The sequence below is a fragment of the Oncorhynchus clarkii genome, chromosome 11 (genome assembly GCF_045791955.1).
Source record: "Oncorhynchus clarkii lewisi isolate Uvic-CL-2024 chromosome 11, UVic_Ocla_1.0, whole genome shotgun sequence".
Lineage (NCBI taxonomy): Eukaryota > Metazoa > Chordata > Actinopteri > Salmoniformes > Salmonidae > Oncorhynchus > Oncorhynchus clarkii.
In genome coordinates this window covers 10,743,469-10,765,811 of record NC_092157.1, presented here as the reverse complement: position 1 = coordinate 10,765,811, position 22,343 = coordinate 10,743,469, and the positions used below count along the sequence as shown (strand labels likewise).

General features: G+C 43.5%; 1 protein-coding gene across 14 annotated transcripts in view; it reads left to right on the top strand.

Annotated features, from left to right (window-relative positions):
- The first annotated feature begins 962 nt into the window (after positions 1-962).
- The window catches only part of LOC139420190 (band 4.1-like protein 3), a 129,030-nt gene continuing 107,649 nt past the window's right edge, over positions 963-22,343 (top strand). For 10 of the 14 annotated variants that reach the window (XM_071170003.1, XM_071170002.1, XM_071169995.1 and 7 more), the window contains exon 1: positions 3,916-4,174. The gene's annotated coding sequence lies outside the window, so the exon portion shown is untranslated. Of the gene's footprint in view, positions 1,125-3,915; positions 4,175-22,343 lie in introns of those variants that run through there. The other 4 variants (XM_071170004.1, XM_071169999.1, XM_071169996.1 and 1 more) reach the window with 3 other exon arrangements.

Below are 22,343 nucleotides of genomic sequence, written 5' to 3'. Positions count from 1 at the left end.
TGGTAACCAGTTTATAATAGCAATAAGGCACCTTGGGAGTTTGTGGTATATGGCCAATATATTATCATACCCAGAGCAAGTTGGTCTGTTAATAGCCTAAACATATTTTTTATCAACTCCCAGCATTTTGCCTCTGAATTTCCCTCTAAATCAGTGGCTGAAAATCAAGCCGTAAACTCATCAGAAATCAGTACTTCTGTGTGCCTTCTCCAATGATGATTGACATTCAGAGATAGGGTCTAATCTGATTATGTCCCATTGGAAGACTATACAATCAGAGATAGAGACTGAAATAGACATTTGCCATGCAATAAACCAGCTGGCCTACTATCTTGGGTTAGTTATTCATTGGTGCATGCACCCCCATTATAATAGCCATTACAGAGACTATCCTTCCAGCCATTGCATTAGGCAGAAAGAAGCAGCAGTGACATTTTTCTGACTACAGTAGGCTAGCTCAGAGGGACAGTAGCAGCAGTAGGCTAGCTCAGAGGGACAGTATCAGCATTAGGCTAGCTCAGAGGGACAGTATCAGCATTAGGCTAGCTCAGAGGGACAGTAGCAGCATTAGGCTAGCTCAGAGGGACAGTATCAGCATTAGGCTAGCTCAGAGGGACAGTAGCAGCATTAGGCTAGCTCAGAGGGACAGTATCAGCATTAGGCTAGCTCAGAGGGACAGTAGCAGCATTAGGCTAGCTCAGAGGGACAGTAAGCAGCATTTATCTCACTCAATTAAAGCCACTGGATGGGAGAGCCAACAGCCAGCCCACATATGTGATTAATATTTTAACTGACAGTAACATTGACCTATGAGGATTGACCTATCCCGTTATGGAAAGAGGCTTTGCCCAGAATGGGTGTGACTTCTCTTGCTGGGAATGGCTTGTGTGGAAGATGACCATTTGCGCAATAGAGGGGCGTGTCTGTGAGGAGCGATGGGTTCGGTTGTAGCGTCGACTGTTAGTGGACAGCGAGAGGACTGTTGTGCAGGTGTGAGAGGCGCTCTACACTGTCCTGGACTGGATTTACGTCGTCCCGCCAATCAGACGTTTCAGAAATAACGCTATTTATCTTAGAGGATCGTATCAGAGGGCTGGAAAGGACAGTACATCTATAGGAATCAGGTAAACATATCTTTACAAATGAAGTGTCCCTATACTTGTTTTATTCGGGACGGACTTCAGTATATGAATGAGAGTAACATCTGTTCGTTTTTGTTTTGGTCACTGCACAGTAGTGTTTTTACTGTGAAGATCGACTGTTGTTTTAAAAGTGTACTTTGTTGCAGTTTTATTTTAGAAGTAGTCAAACCATTTTCGATGTAACTGTATTGCCTATTGCGGATTTCGTTATTTGCTAAAATGACTTGTTGATAAAACAATATCCCACATCCGTACGCGAGGAAAATGCCAATTTTTCTCTTGACTGATAATTGTATTGATATGCTACTGTATTTGACCGTATCCTGTCTCCATGACGTCAACAGCTGGTTATACAAAGTATTCTGTGCGTAACGTCGCAGATAATTTGCTTTAATGCCTTGAGAATAGACTGGCTACTGGGTCGTTCCACTTCAAAAAGCACAACAGGATTTCGACACCCACCATCACAGGCTGTTCTGAAATTCTTTCTGTTATTAGAGAAAGATACGATAGCATTCCTGCAACATTATTTTGCTGAGAAATTAAGCTAATTGTTTGCACCCAAATTGGCCATTTTAATGTATAGGATTCATATAATACTCAATAAATCTAGTACCCAACATCCGATTTGTACTAAACTTTTCCAACAATGAGTTAGACATGAGGAATCCAAAGGTATTGTAAAAAGCCATTAGCGGACCGATATAGACCTCTGCAGCGCAGCTAAACTGACAAAGACACACCAACAACACAAAAAAACTCCACATAATTCTGCCCAAAAACAACGACAATGTCTCTCAACCAGTGGCATATGGGCTTTTTTTTTTAAGTGAGCGCTGATGCCTCCCTGTGATAAGCAGTGCTCACTTTGTCAAAAATATTTAGTGTCCATTCCCAGCGCGCCTCTCCAGGGTGCTGTTGGAGAGACCTATCGCTGCAGCCCTCCACCAACGTTCTGTCCCCAAAATAATCTAACATAAATCATGTAGCAGAGAGTATATGGTAGAAAGAGCGTGTGGCTTTTTCGGTAGCCTACAGGCTGGAGATAACATGTATGGCAATGTAATGAGACAGTCCCTTTTTTACATCATGCACGTTTCTACGATCAATTAGCCTAACCTACATTTTTTTATCCATTATTTTACCAGGTAAGTTGACTGAGAACACGTTCTCGTTTACAGCAACAACCTGGGGAATAGTTACAGGGTAGAGGAGGGGGATGAAAGAGCCAATTGTAAACTGGGGATTATTAGGTGACCTTGATGGTTTGAGGGCCAGATTGGAAATTTAGCCAGGACACTGGGGTTAACACCACTACTCTTACGATAAGTGCCATGGGATCTTTAATGACCACAGAGAGTCAGGACACCTGTTTAACGTCCCATCCAAAGGCCAGCACCCTACACAGGGGAGTGTCCCCAATCACTGCCCTGGGGCATTGGGATATTTTTTTAGACCAGAGGAAAGAGTGCCTCCTACTGGCCCTCCAACACCACTTCCAGCAGCATCTGGTCTCCCATCCAGGAACTGACCAGGACCAACCCTGCTTAGCTTCAGAAGCAAGCCAGCAGTGGTATGCAGGGTGGTATGCTGCTGGTATGCCGCATTGCTCCCAATCAAATAAAAAAAATGTGCTGACATGTTAACAAACAACATATCCTATAAACAGGACCGGTCAAACTAAATAGGACCATATGGAATGGATAATCAGGCTACTCACAACTGCTGTCCAGGAGTTTCACCCCATTGGCTAAATTGTCATGATCAGTGTTTTCAAGTTTGTATCTGTCAAAATGAGCGAAGAAGAAAAAACTTCTGCATTTCCCGTTGCAAATCGGCTCAGGATAACTCCTGATAAAGTTGGGTAGCTGATATTCAGAGTTTAAATAGCCAAATTAATTAAGTCACAGGAATTAGGACTAATTAATTAAGACAATGCAACAGCCTGTTTTACAAACGGTGGTCCTACCACATGGATGGGCATTCATAACATTCCATTGCAGGCCGACATGGTAGGCTACACCCCAGACAGATGGTCTTTTGGCCGTCTTTTTTGGTCCAGTCCAGACTAGCAGTCTTTTTCTGGTCCAGTCCAGACTAGCAGTCATTTTTTGGTCCAGTCCAGACTAGCAGTCTTTTTTGGTCCTGTCCAGACCGTCTTTGATTTCCATTTCCACAGACGTTGGTTTTTGGTCTGGACCAGCCTTGATTTGGCCCAAACATAGACATCTATGTTTAGAAAGGGGAAAGGGGATACCTCGTCAGTTGTACAACTGAATGCCTTGAACTGAAATGTGTCTTCCGCAGTTAACCCATCCCCTCTGAATCAGAGAGGTTCGGGGGGCTGCCTTAATCCACATCCACATCTTGCGTCACCCAGGGAACAGTGGGTTAACTTCCTTGTTCAGGGGCAGTATGACAGATTTTTACCTTGTTAGCTCGGGGATTCGATCCAGAGCATTTCTGGTCCAATGCTCTAACCACAAGGCTACCCATCCAGGCATTGTGCTAAAGCTAGTTAGCGTTGGCTTACGAAACTACCTCTAACTTCCTTCGTAATGGGCACAGATACATAAAATGTGTATCCACAAGTTCATCTGACTCTGGGGAAGTAGATAAAGGGCCTCATTGCTAAAATACTGAAGTATCCCTTTAATATCAGCCACAGCACAATGGTCTTTGGCAGTAGACTGTAGAGAAAATATTAGATTAGAATATTAGTCTCTGCGCAGGCAAGAATGTTGACTAGAATGTTGATTATTGTGCACACTATCAAAATCATTGGTGTTCTGGTTGCAGCTTGGAATAAGCACTGCTGTACAAATATTGACGTAGACTAAATTATAACTGTTTGACAAACAATTCTACTGGTATATTTGATCTCTGGGTTATGTTGTTGGCATGTTATGACATGTTACACTTTGAGTGTTGGACTACTGAGTTGTTATGCCATTTTCTCCCCCACACCACTCCGGATCAACCTGAATGGAATTGTGGATGGAATCTGGATGTGCTGTATATGACCTGTCATGGTGAGTACAAATACATACTTCCTACATTTACTCACAAAATGAACTACCTGGTTGAGGAGTCAGCCCTTGTCACCTGTCAACAAATTGTGGGATATACTGTAGGGTACAACTGCACAACGATCTCGCTCTCGCTCTCTCTCTCTCTCTCGCTCTCGGCAATATTACCCTGTAACTTGTTCCCTCCCATCTCTCTCTTTCTCTCTCTCCAATATTTCCCTCTCTCTCTGTCTCTCTCTGTTCCCTACCATCTCTCTCTCTCTCTCTCTCTCTCACTCTCTCTCTCTCCAGTTTCCCTGTAACTTATTCCCTACCATCTCTCTCTCGCTTTCTCTCTCTCTCTGTCTCTCTCTCTCTCTCTCTTTCTCTCTCTTTTTCTCCCAGAACAGTGTTTTCCTGTAATCCTTATTTATCTGCAGGTATAAATCAGACTTAGTCTTCTTTCCCAGCAGTAAGTCATAAAGCGCTCCATTACTTGAATGACTGAACAGACATTTTTAATGTAGCAAAACCTATGGGATGATTCTGAATGCTCAAGTGCTGTCAAAGTGCCGGTTCAGCATGATGTAAATATTACACTGGTATACCCTGGCTAGGCCTATTTCAGTGTTCCTGCTCCCTGCCTTGTAGATTGGGAGAAAACAACCGCTGTTAAGGTTGTCAGGGCTTTTGTGCCTGTATTCTTTGTAATTCAACTCTGGTGCAAGGCCTTCTGTACTCAAATTATTACTTTTGGTAAAGTAATATACTGAATGGTAACCTGAGCTTCTGAGTGCAAGATCGTTATACACTGATGAAATAGTTCTATTTCCTTTTTAAGATTGTAACATAAAATCTCAGCTTGCACTGCGCTCTCCCTCATCAAAGTTAGAAGAACCAGCAGGGCTATGCACAAAGCTATGCACAAACCAACTCCCTCATCTCTCCTGTCATCTTAGCTTTCAAACACATACACACACACACACACACACACACACACACACACACACACAGACACAGACACAGACACACACACTAACACTCAGAAATGATGACAGTCGGCACCAGCAGCACCCAGAGAAGGCCTCCACGTGTTGTTTGATATTATAAAATCTGCCACATCTCACACTAGACAAGATCAGAAGTGGATTCCATTCACAATACACTGGTCTACTCAACGAATCATAGATCTACTAGTGACTATTGTACACTGAAAGTCGACTCTCACCCTGGACTCGGGGCTATATGCATGTTGCATCGATGAGTCCATTTAAAAAGGTGAACTAAACTGCAATGAATAGAGGTAAGGGCCATATTCACAAAGGGTCTCAGTGTAAGAGTGCTGATATAGTATCAGTTTAGCCTTTGTGATCATTCTGGATAAAATTACATGTTTAGGGGGACCTGTCTACGTAAACAACAGGTGTAGACTAACAGTGAAATGCTTACTGATGGGCCCTTCCCCACAACGCAGAGAGACGAATAGGAAAATAATAACAAAGAATAAATACAAAACGAGTAACAATAAATTGGTTATATACACGGGGTACCAGTACCGAGTCGATGTGCAGGGGCACGAGGTAATTGAGGTAGATATGTACATATACTGTAGGTAGGGAAAAAGTTACTAGGCAACAGGCTAGATAATAAACAGTATCAGCAGCGTATGTGATGAGTTAAAATAATTTGTGCAAAAAATGTCAATGCAGATAGTCCTGATAGTCTTGGTTAACTATTTAACTAATTATTTAGTTGGTTCTGGACTTGGTGCATCGGTCCCACTTCCTGTGCAGTAGCAGTAGCAGAGAGAACAGTCTACTTCCTATGCAGTAGTAGAGAGAACAGTCTACGACTTGGTTGGCTGGAGTCTGACAATTTTAAGGGGCCTTCCTCTGACACTGGCTTGTATAGAGATCCTGGATGGTAGGGACCTCTATATTATCATGTTCCATGTGTGTGAACCATGATAACTCCTTACTGGAAGTTCTCGACCCGTTCCACTACACCCCAGTCGATGTGGAAGGGGTGTGCTCGGCCCTTCTTTTCCTGTAGTCCACGATCAGCTCCTTTGTCTTGCTGACATCGTGGGAGAGGTTGTTGTCCTGTCACCACACTGCCAGGTCTCTGACCTTCTCCCTATAGGCTGTCTCATTGTCGTCGGTGATCAGGCCAATCATCGTTGAGTAGTCAACAAACGTAGTGATGGTGTTGGAGTCGTGTGCGCCGTGCAGTCGTGAGTGAGCAGGGAGTACATGAGGGGACTAAGCACGCACCCCTGAGGGGCCCCCGTGTTGAGGGTCAGCGTGGCGGATGTGTTGTTGCCTACCCTCACCTGGGGGCAACCCGTCAGGAAGTCAGTATCCAGTTGCGGAGGGAGGGGTTCATGTTTTACACATTTCGGCTACTAATGGAAAACGAAATGCTCATCAACAGACCTTTTTCCACCCCCCCAGCATCAAACCAAAGAGCAACAATAATTTGACTCAGTTTTAAGTCTTATCAAATCTTTATCAAAAGTGAACATTGAACTGACAAATGTGCCCAGTGGGTAGGTGCTCTCAGCTAACTCAGTGGAGGTCCTTATCATACACTGTGTGATGAGTGTTCATTGACCATGTCTGCCGTTTTTGGACCTTAAAAGCTCTTCTATTGATGTACTCGGCCATGATGAAAAGCTCTTCTATTGATGTACTCGGCCATGATGAAAAGCTCTTCTATTGATGTACTCGGCCATGATGAAAAGCTCTTCTCTTCTATCGATGTACTCGGCCATGATTGAAAAGCTCTTCTATCGATGTACTCGGCCATGATGAAAAGCTCTTCTCTTCTATCGATGTACTCGGCCATGATGAAAAGCTCTTCTCTTCTATCGATGTACTCGGCCATGATGAAAAGCTCTTCTCTTCTATCGATGTACTCGGCCATGATGAAAAGCTCTTTTCTTCTATCGATGTACTCGACCATGATGAAAAGCTCTTCTATTGATGTACTCGACCATGATGAAAAGCTCTTCTCTTCTATCGATGTACTCGACCATGATGAAAAGCTCTTCTCTTCTATCGATGTACTCGGCCATGATGAAAAGCTCTTTTCTTCTATCGATGTACTCGACCATGATGAAAAGCTCTTCTCTTCTATCGATGTACTCGGCCATGATGAAAAGCTCTTCTCTTCTATCGATGTACTCGGCCATGATGAAAAGCTCTTCTATCGATGTACTCGGCCATGATGAAAAGCTCTTCTCTTCTATCGATGTACTCGGCCATGATGAAAAGCTCTTCTCTTCTATCGATGTACTCGGCCATGATGAAAAGCTCTTCTCTTCTATCGATGTACTCGGCCATGATGAAAAGCTCTTCTCTTCTGTCGATCTACTCGGCCATGATGAAAAGCTCTTCTCTTCTGTCGATGTACTCGGCCATGATGAAAAGCTCATCTCCTGAGTCGATATTGGTCCTTCTGCTGTCTCTGGGATTTTATATCATTGACTGAAAGAATATTGTTCCAAGTCAAGCGAACAATTGGTGTCAGCGGTCTCAATGATGATGCTTAACAGGGTAAGAATAAGTAGCCCGACTTGCTCATTGATTTTGGGTCTTTTGACTTGTCATTCACACTGGAGGTCTGACCATGGCCGTTGCTACATATGAGGACACCAAGGTCCGGATACCAAGGTCCGGACCGCTGTACTTTCTTTTCTAATTTGAAAAAATACATAACATTATAAAAAATATATTTAGTAGACAATAAAGAAAATAAATGATGGGTCACATGTACATATTGCTCCCAGCATTGATCAATGCTTAGAACCCTTCTATTATCGATCTGACTGAGTCCTAATAGCTCCTGCCTCTTTACAAACGAGTGGAAACATGAACAGGGGTTTGTTCATTATGTTTGGCTGCGTCCCCCGGATTGGCCTTTTTAGCAGCACGTTCACCACCCTCTCAGCTGGCTAGCTCCGCCCTCTCGCCGCACAGAACGAGAGTCTGAGCTGTGAAACAAACCGCCCCAGCTTGCATTAAGCAACTTGAGATGGGGCTGACAGTGTGTTTGCGAGATGGTGGACAAAAGGCCATTTTAAAACCGTCCTGGGATTCCTGCCATGTCTACAGACATCCCCCAAACAAACCAAACCTGGCTTTTGGAGAATGACTGCACAGCTGGTAAATAGTCGCTTCTAGATATGTCTGTCAGTCAGGTGGCTATCTGCTGGCAGAGACTTCTATTGCAGTAATGTTGATGGGCTCTGGCTAGTATTACTTACAGTGCCTTCAGAAAGTATTCATACCCCTTGGTTTATTCCACATTTTGTTGTGTTACAGCCTAAATTCTAAATGGATTAAATATGCATTTATTCTTACCCATCTACACTGTTTTTATAAATGTTTGTACATGAAATGCAGAAATATCTCATTTACATAGGTATTCACACCCCTGAGTCAATATTTTGTAGAAGCACCTTTGGTGGTGACTACAGCTGTGAGTTGTCTTGGGTTTGTCTGTATCAGCTGTGAGTTGTCTTGGGTTTGTCTGTATCAGCTGTGAGTTGTCTTGGGTTTGTCTGTATCAGCTGTGAGTTGTCTTGGGTATGTCTGTATCAGCTGTGAGTTGTCTTGGGTATGTCTGTATCAGCTGTGAGTTGTCTTGGGTTTGTCTGTATCAGCTGTGAGTTGTCTTGGGTTTGTCTGTATCAGCTGTGAGTTGTCTTGGGTTTGTCTGTATCAGCTGTGAGTTGTCTTGGGTTTGTCTGTATCAGCTGTGAGTTGTCTTGGGTTTGTCTGTATCAGCTGTGAGTTGTCTTGGGTTTGTCTGTATCAGCTGTGAGTTGTCTTGGGTTTGTCTGTATCAGCTGTGAGTTGTCTTGGGTATGTCTGTATCAGCTGTGAGTTGTCTTGGGTATGTCTGTATCAGCTGTGAGTTGTCTTGGGTTTGTCTGTATCAGCTGTGAGTTGTCTTGGGTTTGTCTGTATCAGCTGTGAGTTGTCTTGGGTTTGTCTGTATCAGCTGTGAGTTGTCTTGGGTATGTCTGTATCAGCTGTGAGTTGTCTTGGGTTTGTCTGTATCAGCTGTGAGTTGTCTTGGGTATGTCTGTATCAGCTGTGAGTTGTCTTGGGTTTGTCTGTATCAGCTGTGAGTTGTCTTGGGTTTGTCTGTATCAGCTGTGAGTTGTCTTGGGTTTGTCTGTATCAGCTGTGAGTTGTCTTGGGTTTGTCTGTATCAGCTGTGAGTTGTCTTGGGTTTGTCTGTATCAGCTGTGAGTTGTCTTGGGTATGTCTGTATCAGCTGTGAGTTGTCTTGGGTTTGTCTGTATCAGCTGTGAGTTGTCTTGGGTTTGTCTGTATCAGCTGTGAGTTGTCTTGGGTTTGTCTGTATCAGCTGTGAGTTGTCTTGGGTTTGTCTGTATCAGCTGTGAGTTGTCTTGGGTTTGTCTGTATCAGCTGTGCACATCTGGATTTGAGGATTTTCTTCCTTGCAGATTTTCTCAAGCTGAAGTTAGATGGGGAGTGGTGGGGAATAGCCATCTTCAACTCTTTCCACATATTTTCATTAGGATTCAGGTCTGGGCTTTGGCTGGGCCACTCAAGGACTTTCATATTCTTGTTCTGAAGCCATTCCAGCGTTTCTTTGGCTGTATGTTTGGGGTCATTGTCCTGCTGGAACGTAAATCTTCTCCCCCAGTCTGAGGTCGTTTGCACTCTGAAGCAGGTTCTCGTCAAGGATTTGCCTGTATTTGGCTCCGTTCGTTGTTCCCCCTATTGTTACCAGTCTCCCAGTCCCTGCTGCTGAAAAGCGTCCTCATAGTGTGATGCTGCCACCACCATGGTGTTAGACGGGTGATGAGCTGTGCCTGGTTTTCTCCAGACAGCGTTTTGCATTCAGACTAAAGAGTTAAAAGTTTGTCTTATCAGACCACAGAATCTTTCACATGCCGCTATAGAAACTGTCAGAGTGGTCATTGGGTTATTGGTCAACTCCTTGACCAAGGTCATTCTTGCCTACGTGCTCAGTTAGTCGGACGGACAGCTCTAGGCAGTCTGGGTAGTTCCATATTTTCCGTTTCCCAATGATGCAGACACCTTGCTCTTAGAAACTTTAAACACTCTAGAAATGGTTTTATACCCTTCCCCAGATATATGCCTCATCACATGTCTATCTTGGAGAACTACGGACAGTTCCTTATACTTCATGGTATAGATTCTGCTCTGACATACACTGTCAACTGTGGGACCTTATATAGACAGGTGTGTTTAAAAAAAAATAATGTTCAAACAATGGAATTGGCCACAGGTGGACTCCAATCAAGTTGTCATGACATCTCAAGTATGATCAAAGGACATTGGATGCACCTGAGATAAATTTGGAGTGTCATAGCTAAAGGGTGTGAATACTTATTAAGTAAATTAGATATTTCTGTATTTAATTTTCAATAAATGTGCTAAAATGTCTAAAAACATGTTTCACTTTGTCATTATGGGGTATTGTGATGTCATTATGGGGTATTGTGATGTCATTATGGGGTATTGTGATGCCATTATGGGGTATTGTGATGTCATTATGGGGGTATTGTGATGTCATTATGGGGTATTGTGATGTCATTATGGGGTATTGTGATGTCATTATGGGGTATTGTGATGTCATTATGGGGTATTGTGATGTCATTATGGGGGTATTGTGATGTCATTATGGGGTATTGTGTGTAGATGGGTTAGAGATTATTATACATTTGTTTTATCCATTTTGAACAACATGTGGAATATATCAAGGGGTATGAATACTTTCTGAAGGCCCTGTAGCCAGCTAGAAGGATGAGGTAAACAAAGCCTACCTCAGCGGGAGCAAGAAATACGCTAATGATATCTCATAATACTACTGAGGCTATTGAGACAGACAGTGATGTGGCGCTCAGTGGTGAAGCTGCGATGCATGTAGGAGACACAGACACAGAGAGAGAGGTTAGTACAGTGGTTCTCAAACTTAATAAACATGTCAGGACCTTAAGAAAATAAGCTACTGTATGTTTCAATATGAACATCTCCAGCCTATCTTCCCTATAGGTCGACATTACAATCCAATCAACTCGCAAATAACACAGTCGTAAAAATGTCCGATGTTTTCGTTTCTTCGCTGATGCTACGTGTCAGTGTGAATCATTTCTCCTATTTCCCCCCTCCTTTTCAGGGGTACAACATCACAATTGTGTAGGTAATAGGCTATGTGTTTGTAGATGGACTGAGGTGAAGCAACCTACATCAGCCAAGGTGGTAATGGCCGGGGTCATTTTTGCTTGTTTTTTGCCGTTCTCCAAATAGCATGTGAAAGTTCTTGAACTGTTTAGGGATTTTGAGCTCTTGACCTCACTAAATCTCAAGCCCCTGGGTCTGACATCAGGGCCGAAGGTTTCACCAACAGCTGGGATTGCTGTGTTAAAACAGGAATCGAGCGTGAGAAACAGAAAAGTACAGGGAAGCACTAATGACATAACCCCACTGTCGACGTGCCCCTGTCTGTAGAATGATGCCTGGGTAGCCTGTTGTGTATTTAGTGGTGAATGGGTAAACATTGGTATCCTCAGCTGTGGACTAGATCAACTCAAAAAGCTTTTCAGCGTCAGTTCAGCTGCTTGGAGAGCTTACATAATGAATGCAAATAGGTACTCTAGATGGATGTTCGTGACAAAAACACACTTTTCTTTTAGGAGTGGCAGTCCTCGTGGACTTTACTTTTTAATAGATATTTTATTAATACAGAAAGAGGATGGGGTAGCCTACTTTGTCGAGACACACACGTCGTGGCGTTTTGACGATCCTCTGTAGGTTCCACTTCTCATTTGGCTGGCTGTGCTGTGATTGGCTTTCTCTCCAACAAATTGTGCCCACTCTTCACATTGAGTCCACTGTAAAAGTCTGTTGGAGGTTTCAGACATCATTAAAGGTGGTCTGTGTTGAGGGGCTGCCAGAGCCAGAGCCCATTTGCTCAGCAAAGCAATTATAGTCTCTGTCTTATTAGATAGAGTGCCGGGAGAAATAAAAGGAAGTCTGGAGCATGGAAGAGGAGTGTTCCATCACCTCAGTCAGTGTGTGTGGGACTAAGCTTGTGTGTGTAACCATCCCTAGAACGTGACACTGAGCTACTCCACTCCTCCTCACCATGGGCCATGTCTGCTCTGACTGACTCAACAGCAGTACCTACATGGGGGGACCACACAAACACACACACACACACACACACACACACACAGACAGACAGACAGACAGACCTACAGTGTCATCTCTTCTGTACGCACCATGCAGACAGACAGTCAGACAGACAGACAGTGTCACCTCTTCTGTACGCACCATGCAGACAGACAGACAGTGTAATTTCTTCTGTACGCATCATGCAGACAGACAGACAGTCAGACAGACAGTGTCATCTCTTCTGTATGCACCATGCAGACAGTCAGACAGTCAGACAGACAGACAGACAGTGTCATCTCTTCTGTACGCACCATGCACACAGTCAGACAGACAGTCAGACAGACAGACAGACAGTGTCATCTCTTCTGTACGCACATGCAGACAGACAGACAGACAGACAGACAGTGTCATCCCTTCTGTACGCACCATGCAGACAGTCAGACAGACAGTCAGACAGACAGTCAGACAGACAGACAGTCAGACAGACAGACAGACAGACAGACAGACAGTGTCATCTCTTCTGTACGCACCATGCAGACAGTCAGACAGACAGTGTCATCTCTTCTGTACGCACCATGCAGACAGACAGTCAGACAGACAGACAGACAGTGTCATCAGACAGACAGACAGACAGACAGACAGACAGACAGTGTCATCTCTTCTGTACGCACCATGCAGTCAGACAGACAGACAGACAGTCAGACAGACAGACAGACAGACAGACAGTGTCATCTCTTCTGTACGCACCATGCAGACAGTCAGACAGACAGACAGACAGTGTCATCTCTTCTGTACACACCATGCAGACAGACAGACAGTCAGACAGACAGACAGACAGTGTCATCTCTTCTGTACGCACCATGCAGACAGACACACAGACAGACAGACAGTCAGACAGACAGACAGTGTCATCTCTTCTGTACGCACCATGCAGACAGTCAGACAGACAGACAGACAGACAGACAGACAGTGTCATCTCTTCTGTACGCACCATGCAGACAGACAGACAGACAGACAGACAGTCAGACAGACAGACAGACAGTGTCATCTCTTCTGTACGCACCATGCAGACAGTCAGACAGACAGACAGACAGTGTCATCTCTTCTGTACGCACCATGCAGACAGTCAGACAGACAGACAGACAGACAGACAGTGTCATCTCTTCTGTACGCACCATGCAGACATACAGACAGTCAGACAGACAGACAGACAGACAGACAGACAGACAGACAGACAGACAGACAGACAGACAGACAGTGTCATCTATTCTGTACGCACCATGCAGACAGACAGACAGACAGACAGACAGACAGACAGTGTCATCTCTTCTGTACGCACCATGCAGACAGACAGACAGACAGACAGACAGACAGACAGACAGACAGATTACCGATTACATCACTATCAGCCAGTAGCTATCATCTCTCTCTTTGTTGAATGAAGACACGTGTCTGCTTTGTGCTGGACTCACCCCACGCTGTGAATAATTGAGGATCTATTTAACCAGTCCTTTCCTCTGCAGTGACATTCAAGCACAAGATAGGTGAAAGTAAATTGGTGATCATTCTCGATATTCCTTTGACTTATCCTGTGTTTTCAGTCAACATGAAGGAGAGGAGACAAGGAGAGGAGACAAGGAGTGATGCTTTATCAGTCTAACAGTATGTAAATAGCCATGTACAGTCAGTGTAATGCATGTATGCATGTTACTTAATGGGACATTGAACTCGTGAATTAAGCATGGTGGTGGTGGTGGTGTGTTGGTTGAATGGAGTCCAGTCTCGTGAAGACAGGAGGAGAATTCTAACACACCAGTTCAGCTGCTGGGTCCATAAAGAGGATGGATGGGAGAAGCAGACCAGTCTGTAATGTTGTTTTATGGCCCTGTGGCTTTCCCTTCCCTTCATCTAGCGAATCAATCTGTCGCTCCTGATATTACACTTTCTTACCGATTCTTCATTTTTTTGTATTAGTTGTGGTTTAAATGACTGTGGGTTAGATCATGGTGCTGGTAACCAGGCATATGGGTTAGATCATGGTGCTGGTAACCAGGCATATGGGTTAGATCATGGTGCTGGTAACCAGGCATATGGGTTAGATCATGGTGCTGGTAACCAGGCATATGGGTTAGATCATGGTGCTGGTAACCAGGCATATGGGTTAGATCATGGTGCTGGTAACCAGGCCTGTGGGTTAGATCATGGTGCTGGTAACCAGGCATATGGGTTAGATCATGGTGCTGGTAACCAGGCATATGGGTTAGATCATGGTGCTGGTAACCAGGCATATGGGTTAGATCATGGTGCTGGTAACCAGGCATATGGGTTAGATCATGGTGCTGGTAACCAGGCCTGTGGGTTAGATCAGGATGCTGGTAACCAGGCATATGGTTTAGATCATGGTGCTGGTAACCAGGACTGTGGGTTAGATCAGGATGCTGGTAACCAGGCATATGGTTTAGATCATGGTGCTGGTTGTGGGTTAGATCATGGTGCTGGTATGCTGGTAACCAGGCATATGGTTTAGATCATGGTGCTGGTAACCAGGACTGTGGGTTAGATCATGGTGCTGGTATGTGGGTTAGATCTGGTGCTGGTAACCAGGCCTGTGGGTTAGATCAGGATGCTGGTAACCAGGCATGGTGCTGGTAACCATGTGGGTTTAGATCATGATGCTGGTAACCAGGCATGTGGGTTAGATCATGGTGCTGGTAACCAGGCATATGGGTTAGATCATGGTGCTGGTAACCAGGCATATGGGTTAGATCATGGTGCTGGTAACCAGGCCTGTGGGTTAGATCATGGTGCTGGTAACCAGGCCTGTGGGTTAGATCATGGTGCTGGTAACCAGGCATATGGGCTAGATCATGGTGCTGGTAACCAGGCATATGGGTTAGATCATGGTGCTGGTAACCAGGCCTGTGGGTTAGATCATGGTGCTGGTAACCAGGCCTGTGGGTTAGATCATGGTGCTGGTAACCAGGCCTGTGGGTTAGATCATGGTGCTGGTAACCAGGCATATGGGTTAGATCAGGATGCTGGTAACCAGGCATATGGGTTAGATCAGGATGCTGGTAACCAGGCATATGGGTTAGATCAGGATGCTGGTAACCAGGCCTGTGGGTTAGATCAGGATGCTGGTAACCAGGCATATGGGTTCGATCATGGTGCTGGTAACCAGGACTGTGGGTTAGATCATGGTGCTGGTAACCAGGCCTGTGGGTTAGATCAGGATGCTGGTAATGCCAGGCCTGTGGGTTAGATCATGGTGCTGGTAACCAGGCCTGTGGGTTAGATCATGGTGCTGGTAATGCCAGGCCTGTGGGTTAGATCATGGTGCTGGTAACCAGGCCTGTGGGTTAGACCATGGTGCTGGTAATGCCAGGCCTGTGGGTTAGATCATGGTGCTGGTAATGCCAGGCCTGTGGGTTAGGTCAGAGTGCTGGTAACCAGGCCTGTGGATTAGATCAGAGTGCTGGTAACCAGGCCTGTGGGTTAGATCAGTGTGCTGGTAACCAGGCCTGTGGGTTAGATCAGAGTGCTGGTAACCAGGCCTGTGGGTTAGATCATAGTGCTGGTAACCACGCATATGGGTTAGATTAGGGTGCTGGTAACCAGGCCTGTGGGTTAGATCATGGTGCTGGTAACCAAGCCTGTGGGTTAAAGCATTGTGCTGGTAATGCCAGGCCTGTGGGTTTGATTCCCTCATGGGTCACAAATAGTTTTTGTCACTGTTTGTGTCAAAAGGTTTTAGTCTAACAAAATGGATCCTAGTCCTCCTGGTTTATCAGACAAATCTTGGTATTACTGACACACTGATGTGTTTTTCATTTCATTCTTGCTTCTATCCTTGACATTAAGGGCACAGTAGTGTGCAACAGTAATGCAGGTGACTGTGTTCATTTGAAATGGAACACTAATCTGTTGGTGGCGAGGGATTGGGGGTTTACTACAGTCATCCAGATTAGCTGTAATCCAATGGCTAAATCACAGTTTTGGACAATGTGTGTCTGGATTGGTCATAGGCTGGACAGATTCTGCAGGGTGTGAAGAGACAGTGTAATCATCAAGGGAAAGGGCAGCTTCTAGGGCAGTTGGGAGGTATTGAATGTTGATTGAATGTTGATTGAATGTTGATAGAATGTTGTTGACAGCGGGATACTGTATCTGTGCTTGGACCACACTAACACGTTGAGGAATTTGAGACATAATTGATGTATTTCGTTGATAACCGATGATTTGTGTATAGGGCTTTTTTTTTGGAGAGGCTAAGTGACGATTACCCGGCCTATATTCTCAGGTAAGAGAAAGTGATGGTGTTTTAGCCCTGTTATAGGTTGACCCTGGAGAGTGGCTCTCTTAGCCTTGGGCACCACTTCAGCACAATCTGATTTAGCCTCTCTCCCACAGCCTCTTCACACTATTACATGGCAGTATCCTGCTGGCAGCAGATGGATACGACCCCATCAGCAATACATCAATAGCATGACATGGAATGCTTACGATATGAAATTCATCAAGTGTTTTCTAAACAAACATAGTGCCATGCTGACTTGCTCTCAGGAAACAGTCGTACATTTTGTCCGTACAGTCATTATCACGTCTGGTTATATTGCCTGCCAGAACAGCTCGTAATAACAGGATTCAGGGCTCCCTTCATCTTCTCTCTTCCGTTATTTCGCTCACTCACTTGCTACACACACACACACACACACACTCTCATCTAAAGTGTGATTGGCGATGTGATGGGTTTCTATTCGACTCGTGGGATACTGACAATGGAATACTGGGCTACTGACACTGGCAGGCTAAAATTATTATGATCGTCCGTGAAGAAACATTTAAATGTGTACTCCATTCAGATCCTTACACTTGAGTACACTCTGTAAGAATTCACAGTTTCAAAATGTGGTTGTGCATCAACACTTTTCCCCTTGTTACACTTGTCGTGTCTTTGGCTATGCCGGATTAAGTGATATGACATGCTATTCTATAAAATAATTTATCCGTAATTAATATTACCTGATTGAGCTAATCATGTAAATGTAATTAACTAGAGAGTCGGGGCACCACAAAATAATTTTTATAGAGGTGTTATCTTCCGAATAAACTCTTAAAGACCTAGTAATATTTTACATCAATAGCAGTCAATATTAATCGTCACCTTAATTCAGTCTCATCTGAAAGTTGTAAATTCTTGGTTATCTTCACTAACCCTGGCTAACAAGTTGAATCAGCAATACAAAATTGGGTTTCATTATTTATTTAGTAAATACCTAACTAATCACACAGAATTACATATACACAGAATTAATCATACCTTGATTACAAATGACGTCATAAAGGAAAACGTTCCTAGCGGAACAGATATGACAGCTGGTTACACAAAAGAAAAGGGCTGGGGTTGAGTGAAAGAGCGGGAAGACTGAGGACCAAAGGAAGAAGCTGTGCTATCGTAAATACAGTATCTTATGCATTCTAAATTACCGGCCATTTGGAAAAGGAAAATGCAATAAATATTTACTCTGAGCTGCGCTTCGGTAGGTTGGTGGTAGATGGAAGGCCGTGTTGCCCAACCAAGTCCTTTGTCCTTTGAAGAATGTCTCTGGTGGTCAATTGAATACGTTGTAGTAACGTCGTTGTGTGATAGACGGGATACTCTGTCTGTTCCTTCCTAACCCTCGTTTGCAGCTGCTGTTGCTAACTCAACGGCTAGGAGGTATCACTTCTGTAGTGAATAAGAGTTCAAAGTTCATACCATTCGCAACCAAAGCTCACGCTGATGTTGGCTTCGTTCTGTAGTTATTATCTGAACCATTCTGACATCGGACCGTCGTCCTCACAGCCTCGGAACAGGAGGTTACATTTTCGTCAAGGGCTTATATAGTGGAGGGAGAAAAGGGGTGTGTTTCATAGTTTACAACCTATGTCTCTTCACGTTGGCAGGCCAATGAGTCGGGCATAATTCACTCATGAAAACCCCAACCCCATTTTAGAAGCTAAAATCACATTTCATCCCATCACAAATAATTTCATATTCAAACATTTAAATTGAACAACAATTCCATGTGAATCCGATAACTCTGATGTGTAGACTTTCCACTGTAGTGTTTATGTCATCTTATCATTGATGAGAATGTCTCAGATGACAACTGAACTGACATCATATTCATTAAGTACCACCGCATATGTTCAATTGGTCGGATTACCAGAATATAGTTCATTTCCCCCCACCTTCTGATGTTCCCAGAATCTCTATGTTAACCAAGGGGGTTTCAAATGTAACATCAGTAGGGTAGAGAGAGGAAAAAGGGGGGAGAGGTATTTATGACTGTCATAAACCTACCCCCAGGCCAACATCATGACACACTGATAGCTCATGTCAGCTAACATTTTTTAGATTGCTAAATTAGTTTAGCAGCCAGCTATCTAAACTTGTTATCATGGTTGAAGTACCGGCTGGGGTGACACCCACTGATTTTGTTAGTCAGTCTCACTCAGATATCATATTAATTAAAACTGCAAACATTTTTCTCCACCCTATTTCAAAATATGTAGAATTGCATGAATTTAGTTATAAAATTGTTAACCCTTCTCTCTGCCACATGGCAAAATGTGTTGAATTGTAGAAAACTTGCTTTAAAACTGCAACATTTTCTCTACACTCCAAGACAAAGTGAGTAGAATTGCACAAAATGAAGTCTAAAATGTTTTTAAAAATTCTGCGCTGTCAATAAGGGGCCACTAAAAAAAAAAATCTAATTCTGCGCTGTCAATAAGGGGCCACTAAAATGTTTTGCTCGCAGTGTGGGAGTATGGATGTGGGTACACAGACCCGGGAGCAACTGCAGCCCCTCAATGATTAATGAAAAATGTTGTGGCCCCCACTCCTATCAAAGTTTACCATCCCTGGTCGATGTGTATAGGGGAGACCTGGGTTGGTTGTCTCACAGTGCTAATTACTTCCAATCTAAATGGAGCTGTGTAATATTTTTAAGGTTAAAATTGATGAATTCTTTGAAAGAACTCAATTCATGTGAGCGTGACAAAATATTGAAGTGAGGGGAATTTGTGTTTTTCAAAGGTAAAAGAAAATATATATATATATATTGGTATTTTCTTTGTATATGTTTACTTTATGGGAGTATCTATGAACAACTATGTTTGTTGAAAATAGGAAAGGGAGTGCTGTATTTCAAACCTATTTCTGAGTTACTAAGTCAAGCCATGTGGTTACTAGCATCTTCATTAGCATTGGGGGGTGGTTGGGGATGTATGTCACATGGAATGTGGGGTTGGTTGTCACAATCAACTCCATTATAAAACAATGTCAGGTTGGTTGTCACAATCCGACCCATTATAGCCATATTGTTCAGGGATATTACCACTGCCAGTATAATAATAATATATGCTATTTAGCAGACACTTTTATCCAAAGTGACTTACCCACAGCCCTGGCGGTGTAAGCGCCATGGTCTACCAACTGAGCCATACAGGACCACAGCATACAATAAATCCCAAGAGCTCCCTTCCCAGTAAATCCCAAGGGCTCCCTTCCCAGTAAACACCTTTGGCCAAAGTATCAACATGTGTTTGGAATATATAGTGTGGAGAGCGTTTGCACATTGGGAAGACGTCGCTGAGATATCAGAATGGAATGTTGACGCCTGGCCGTCGTATATACGATGTAGAACTGTAGAATTTAGAATGTAGGTATTCTACACACATCTGTGAGACATCTTGCCAATTAGCAAACAGTGTGTAAACTGCATATTCTCAATGCATTTGTTGGCCAGAGATATCTGTGCTATCTGAGTTTGTTGTGTCTCTCGCACATACATATTTTCTGTCAAACACATGCTCACACAAATTTCCTTCTGTCACATCACAGTTTAGCCTAATTTAACCATTTTCTACTTTTGTCAACACTGATACTAGAGTTTCACAAAGAGCTTGCCATTGTCCAAATATGAATGGATTATCAGCCTCTACAATAACTTTGATTGCGTTGTTATATTGTCTTTGATTACAAGATAATTAGGTCTTTGTGGAGTTCTCAGTCATTCAGTGGATATTTTTCTGTCTGTTGTGGGCTGAGCATCGTTTCCATTTTGGAGTCTTGTGAAGACTTACTGTGGATTTGAAACAGAATTCTTGATTAGATGTTATTAGTGTAGAATGTGGATCAGATCTCTGTTCTTACTGAAGATTGCCTCATACAGTATGTTTGGTACATTGCTGCATGTAGTCCTACAGTACAATACCGATGTTACATGGTAACAGTACAATACCGATGTTACATGGTAACAGTACAATACCGATGTTACATGGTAACAGTACAATACCGATGTTACATGGTAACAGTACCATACCCATGTTACAAAGCAACAGTACCATACCCATGTTACATAGCAACAGTACCATACCCATGTTACATAGCAACAGTACCATACCCATGTTACATAGCAACAGGACCATACCCATGTTACATAGCAACAGGACCATACCCATGTTACAAAGCAACAGTACCATACCCATGTTACAAAGCAACAGTATCATACCCATGTTACATAGCAACAGTACCATACCCATGTTACATAGCAACAAGGGAAGGAAGATGGCGTAATAGTTGCTCTCTGAAAATGAGGGAAAATTGTACAGCATCACTCTCATTCATTACAACCCTGCTACAGTATATTTGTGCTTTCCTGAAAGACTTGCAGTTGAAACATGGCATCATGGAATTTTCCATGGATTAGCCACTTATGGCAGACAAAACGTAGGCGTATCCACTGTAACACTAACAGGGAATTCTTAAATTGCGGTGGTAAATGCTGATTTTGGCACCATATAAAAACACTTTTTAATGACAGAAACATAATAAATGTTCCTTTTTATTTAACTGTTATTTAATAAGAAAACATACAGTACCAGTCAAAAGTTTGGACACACCTACTGTACTCATTCAAAGGTTTTTCTTTATTTGGACTATTTTCTACATTGTAGAATAATAGTGAAGACATCAAACTATGAAATAACACCTGTATTATCATGAATCACGTCGTAACCAAAAAAGTGTTCAAAAAATCCAAATATATTTTATATTTGAGATTCTTCAAAGTAGCCACCCTTTGCCTTGATGACAGCTTTGCACATTCTTGGCATTCTCTCAGCCAGCTCTACCTGGAATGCTTTTCCAACAGTCTTGAAGGAGTTCCCACATATGCTGAGCACTTGTTGGCTGCTTTTCCTTCACACTGCGGTCCAACTCATCCCAAACCATCTCAATTGGGTTGAGGTCGGGTGATTATGGAGGCCAGGTCATCTGATAGGGCACTCCATCACTCTCTTTGGTCAGATAGCCCTTACACAGCCTGGAGGTGTGTTGGGTCATTGTCCTGTTGAAAAACAAATGTCAGTCCCACTAAGCGCAAACCAGATAGCATGGCTACCACAGCCTTCTGCAGCGATACGCCATCCCATCTGGTTTGCGCTTAGTGAGACTGACATTTGTTTTTCAATAGGACAATGACCCAACACACCTCCATGCTGTGTAAGGGCTATCTGTGTGCCTTGAATTCTAAATAAATCACTGTCAGTATCACCAGCAAAAGCACCCCCATACCATCACACCTCCTTTTCCATGCTTCATGGTGGGAACAACACATGCAGAGATCATCCGTTCACCTACTCTGCATCTTACAAGACACGGCGGTTGGAACCAAAAAATCTCAAATTTGGACTCATCAGACCAAAGGACAGATTTCCACCGGTCTAATGTCCATTGCTCGTGTTTCTTGGCCCAAGCAAGTCTCTTCTTATTATTGGTGTGCTTTAGTTGTGGTTTCTTTGCAGCAATTCAACCATGAAGGCCTGATTCACACAGTCTCCTCTGAACAGTTGATGTTGAGATGTGTCTGTTACTTAAACTCTGTGGAGCATTTATTTGGACTGCAATTTCTGAGGCTGGTAACTGTAATGAACTTATCCTCTGCAGCAGAGGTAACTCTGGG